This window comes from Phascolarctos cinereus, unplaced genomic scaffold (genome assembly GCF_003287225.1).
Source record: "Phascolarctos cinereus isolate Bilbo 61053 unplaced genomic scaffold, phaCin_HiC Scaffold_1;HRSCAF=81, whole genome shotgun sequence".
NCBI lineage: Eukaryota > Metazoa > Chordata > Mammalia > Diprotodontia > Phascolarctidae > Phascolarctos > Phascolarctos cinereus.
Window position 1 is genome coordinate 156,229,733 of NW_027555514.1, and position 5,254 is coordinate 156,234,986.

At 39.1% G+C, this 5,254-nt stretch overlaps 1 pseudogene; it reads left to right on the top strand.

Annotated features, from left to right (window-relative positions):
* The first annotated feature begins 235 nt into the window (after positions 1–235).
* Positions 236–3,426, top strand: LOC110217381 (ragulator complex protein LAMTOR3-like; annotated as a pseudogene).
* Positions 3,427–5,254: the final 1,828 nt, after the last annotated feature.

Here is a 5,254-nt window from a genome sequence, read left to right on the forward strand (position 1 = left end):
CAGCATGATGTTTTCAGTCATGTTGTCAAATAGTTTCAATGAGGAGGAACATGGCATCTTTGGAGTTTTGCCCAGAGTTGTTTTCACATTTTTTTCCTCTTCTGAGTTTGTGTCTTGATCTTCCCTGTCACCATAATGACTTTCTATGGTCAGATTACTTTTTTTCTGTTCATTTTTGCCCATCATTTTTTTTAAGCCTTTTTCCTTTCTCTTAATTTTGAGCTATACTCCCAGGATGGAAGAACACTGTCTCATGCTTCTTGTGCCAGGGGTTGTAAGCCCTTGCTGTTTACCTGGTGCTGCACTGATTTTGCCTGGAGGCCCACAGAGGATACTTGTGTCTGGTGCTGTGCTCAGGGGGTGAGGTGGTGGCTGGCTGGCACTGCTGTGGGCTGTAATGGTCTGGCAGCTTAGCTAGGGTCCTAGTGCTGATGTCTGGCATGTGCTAAGGCCAGTGGGGTGTTTCTGCACTTACCTGAGGCTACGCTGAAGCACATAGCAGTCTGGCCACTGACAAATGCCTGCTTGCTCAGGGCTATGCTGAAGCATATGACTGGGACCTATTGCTGGTGGCTGCCTGTTTCCTTAGGCACTGGAAGGCTTGGTGTCTACATCTTATGCTGAAGCATGTGCCGGTTCTCAGAGCTGGAGTTTTCCTCTTCCCCTGGCTATGCTGAGGCATGTGGTGGGTCTTGGTGCTGGCATTTGCCTGCTCTATCACACTGGGGCTCAGGATCTCCCACTGGTTTGCTAAGGTGGGACTTTCTGCTGGCTTGCTGGGATGCTTCCTGTCCTGTATCGTGTTCCCCTTTTACCCAAGTGAGACAGAACTTTGTTGCTGATTTTCCAAGCTACTTGGGCTAAAAGATTGTTTCACCCTGTCTTTGTGCTGGTTCTGTTGTTTCAGGATTTGTTTTGGGGCACTATTTTAGAGTTGTTTGAAAGTTCACATGGGAGAGTTATGGCAATTTATTGCTTCCTCCACCATCTTGACTCTCAGAAGTCTCACCTACAGCTTTAAAAGAGTATTTTTTAGGTTGAAAATGTGAGTTTATAAAACATGGTTTATCAATCAGTTTTCAAATCTGTCCCTGGTGTAAGGATAGAAATTCTACTACCCACAACAAATGTGTAGCACAATGGATAAAGCACTGGACTGGGGAAGATTTGAGCTTCAATACAGCCTCAGACACTAACTGTGTGACCCTGGACAAGTTGTTTAACCTTTGTCTTAGTTTTCTCATTTGTAAAGAATAGCATCTACCTTCTAGATTCTGTTGTGAGGATAAAATGAGATATTCTTGTAAATTTATTTGCAAACTTTAAAGTGATATTTAAGTGCTATTATTATCAATAATTACTATTATCACAAATACAGGTTTCTGGACATCTTACAGACCGATGATCCTTGGATATTATTGCTGACTCTATGTTGTCTGACTGAACTGTTAATTGGTAAGGCAAAGTGCAGTGAATTTCCCCTTTAAAGAAGCTGGAAGTCTTTCTTCAAGGTATTTTTTCTGGATGCCTAATAGTTATTTGTAAGAAAGATTCCATTTCAAACAACAATTTTCATATGACCCTTCTAATAGCCTTAAAATTTATTTTAATCATTTTTTTTTATTACTTTTTGTTTAGATGTAATTCATGGGTTAGAGGTTATACTTTGCAGTGGAGAACAAAAGTGAATGGCTGATAAGCTGCTTTTCTCTTTCTCCTCTTTCCAGGGAAAGAGATGGCATGGAATTCTTCTAGTCCACACCTGTGTTTTCAAACTAAAGCCAGTTGTAGGCAAGGCTTTCCCTTCTGTCACCCATCCATTCCCCCACCACCACCTTTATGATAAGGAACATTATCCTTTCCAAATGCCAAAGAGTTCCATACTGTGGAGCTTTTCTTAATCTAGTTAGTATTGGTGATTTTGTTAACCACATCTTTACATGCCATGTAAAGCTCATTAGTCTAGAAAGGAAAGAAAAAAAGAAGTCTGAAATCAGTTTAAAAGCACTGTCTCTTAGGGGATTTATCCAACTGTATGAATTATTAATAAAAAAATATAATAGTTCATCATACCCCTCCTGGCCACCAATCTGGAAAAGAAACTTCAAAGCTAGTTGAATTCTACATAGGCAACAAACCAAAGACTTCCCCATTTTCAGTCTCTGGACACTATCAAGGTACACATAGTCAATGCTCAGCATACCCTGATTCATCATACAATTTTATGCTGAGAAAATCTTGTTATTCATCCTTAATTCTCAAAGAGGACCAATGATATTATGAGGGTGATGTTTTGACTTGTGAGAATTGAATTTAAGTGAAGCAGAGCTGTGCAAAGTCATCAGCCTCACTCTTTCCTCCAGAATTATCCAAATCCAGTGGCAAGACATACATCAAATTACTGGCAATGGCCCAAGGTGCAATGGGCCTTTTAAGCTAAGGTCTTTCCAAAGTATGTTTGTCTGAGGCAATGCCCATTAAGCGATTAAGGTCTAAGAAGACATTGAGACAAAAGACAGCCTAGACTAGTTTGCCACCATAAAAGAATCAATCTGGGATATTGAGGATGAATCATTTCTCTGTATCTGTTTGAAAGAACCAGAATGAGAACTTCTCCTTTATATCTAAGAGAAAGCACAGGTGCCACTGACAAATTCTAAAAGGTTGGGACAATTAACTCTTGTCTCCTGTAGTTTTCATTCATATTTTCTTGAAATACAGCTCTGGAAAAAACAAGTTTTGAAAAAGCTCATTCTGACTCAAATGAAGCTACTTAACTATATCTTTAAACCCAAATTGCTCTGGTTTTCATTGATTGTCCAATGATATATCAGGGCCCTAGTCTCTCTTACTCATAGTTTGGGTTTTGATGGCTCAGAGCGAGAGTAAATAGTGATTATTTTCTGTTCTGACCAGAAACTCTGAGGGTGTTCCCCTCTCAGATTGCTGAGAAAATACAGTCAGTATCCTGTGCCAGAGGACAGCAGTGATCTCAGTAGCCTGAGACAGATGTGGGGAGAATCCCTGGGGGAGAATCCCTGGGGGAGAATCCCAGGGGAGATGATTTGAAGAGATTCCTCTACAAAAAGTTACCAAGTATTGAAGGTCTCATGCCATTGTAGTCTCAGATAGGAATGGAATGCCTGTTATTAAAGTGGCAAATGATAATGCTCCAGAGCATGCTTGAGACCTGGTTTCCTGTCTACTTTCGCACTTGCAACAGACCAGTGCAGCAAACTTGGACTTTCAAAAAACAGAAGTATCATTTACTACTAAAACACATACCAAGTAGCCCAATTCAGTTGGCTACCATTGGTGGTGAGTTTCATAGCAAGTAGTAGGGCAAATACTGGACTGATTTTCAGCCTAGAAAAGCAACTGGCATCATTGTTTGAGGAGTTGCGACAGGTGTTAGAAGGTTCTTAACCTGACTGTGGCCTGACCCTGGCCATGTTGTGATCCTAGTGAGTCCAATCCAGCAACCTTGACTTCATCAAGTAACATGACTCCACACTCTCAGAAAAGACAATTTTCCCCAACTTAGACTGAAGAAGATTGTATTTATTATTTCTAAATTGATGGACTGTTGTGTTGGGTCTTAGGCTGAATTCTTCTATAGTATAATTTCTGGGGAGACCACTGAAAATGGTTTAGGATTTATCACAGCTCCCATGGAGTTTAGCTCAGCCACCAATGAGGGATGAGATTCTCACCCAGTGGATCACAACCAAAATGAGACACCTAAAGCTCTCCTGTTATGTACAGTACATATAGGCCTGCAGTAGGTAGGTCCTGCTCTGTATATGCTATTGCTTTGTTGTGAATGATAGAGAACTTATTTTTATGTATAATAGAGAACTTCTTTTTGTGTGTGTCATGTTGTATGACTGCACTGAGTGAGAGGAAGACAGCCTCTAACAGCCATAATAAATCAGTACAATCACTAACTACTATTGTTTATGTCATTGTGTGGTAGAGATTTATTTATCTATTTATCTATCTATCTATCTATCTACCTACCTATCTATCTATCTATTTATCCATTTATCTATTTATTTATTTTGCTTTTTTGTGAGGCAATAGGGGTTAAGTGACTTGCCCAGGGTCACACAGTGAGGTTGAGATTTTTAAAAAAGCATTACTAATTGGTGTTTCTTTTAAAGTGTTTTATGTCTAAAAAGAAATCTGTTGCTTTAGATTTACTTTTACATTCAGCTATCAACAACAATCCGCATTTTCATGTTTTTTTCTCGTTGTACAATTTAAATGAGAAAATCAACATCAAAGCTTTGGTTTGTGACATTTATTTGAATACCATAATATAAGAGTTGCTTTTCTGTTTCCTAAATAAGGGTCTAAATAAAATAGTATTTTGTAAAAGAAAAAAAAAGAGAAAGAAAATATAGTCTATATAAAGAAACAACTTCAATCACAAAGAAAAAAAAAGATAATAAATTAGAAATAGATAACAAATAGTCCTTAGAAGAATGGAGGGAAAGCTAAAGAAACCTTTGCAGAGTTTTTTCACAGTTGTTACAGAGGGATGGGTGCTTCCTGATAAACATAGGGTTCCTCATCATTAATCAGGAGTTGGAGGCTGAGATATTCTACTACCAAACTCTACTTAGTCCACAATTTCAATCATTATAGTACTCTTGTGCCTCTTGGGCTACTTCTGTCCCTAGCTCTATCTCCTTCTTGTTGCTATATTTTGTCCTTTCTCTTCCCCCAACAGTTCAAAGAATCCCTCTGGCCTGCATGATCCGAAACAGCCTGTTTCAAGTTTTCTGATGTTCTCTCTAAGGGCAAGGGGGAGGAAGAAAGGGGAAGTGCTGCTACCTCCGGAACTACAAATCCTGTGTTTCCCTAGAGAGCTTTTGAATGCCTCTTCTATTTCCTCCAAAACAAATGACACCCATCAAAAGCATGTTACATAAATAACATAAATAATTTAAAACATAGTGTTTCTCTCCAAAAGAAACCACATTCAACAAATAGCAAATGCCTACTCTACCTAGGACAACAGTACTCACTGGTGTTGGCACAAGACTTCTTCTGGGGGCAAGAAAGAATCCAATATTACTGAAACATCAAAAAACAAGAGGAGAATAATATGAGACAAGGATTGAAGAGTGGAACAATACGAAAAGACAAAGGAAAATGTAAGCCAGGCTTCTGAGCCATATGCTAGAGAGATGACATAATCGCAAAAATGATCCACCAAAATGATTAACGGTATTGCAGATTTAGAGCT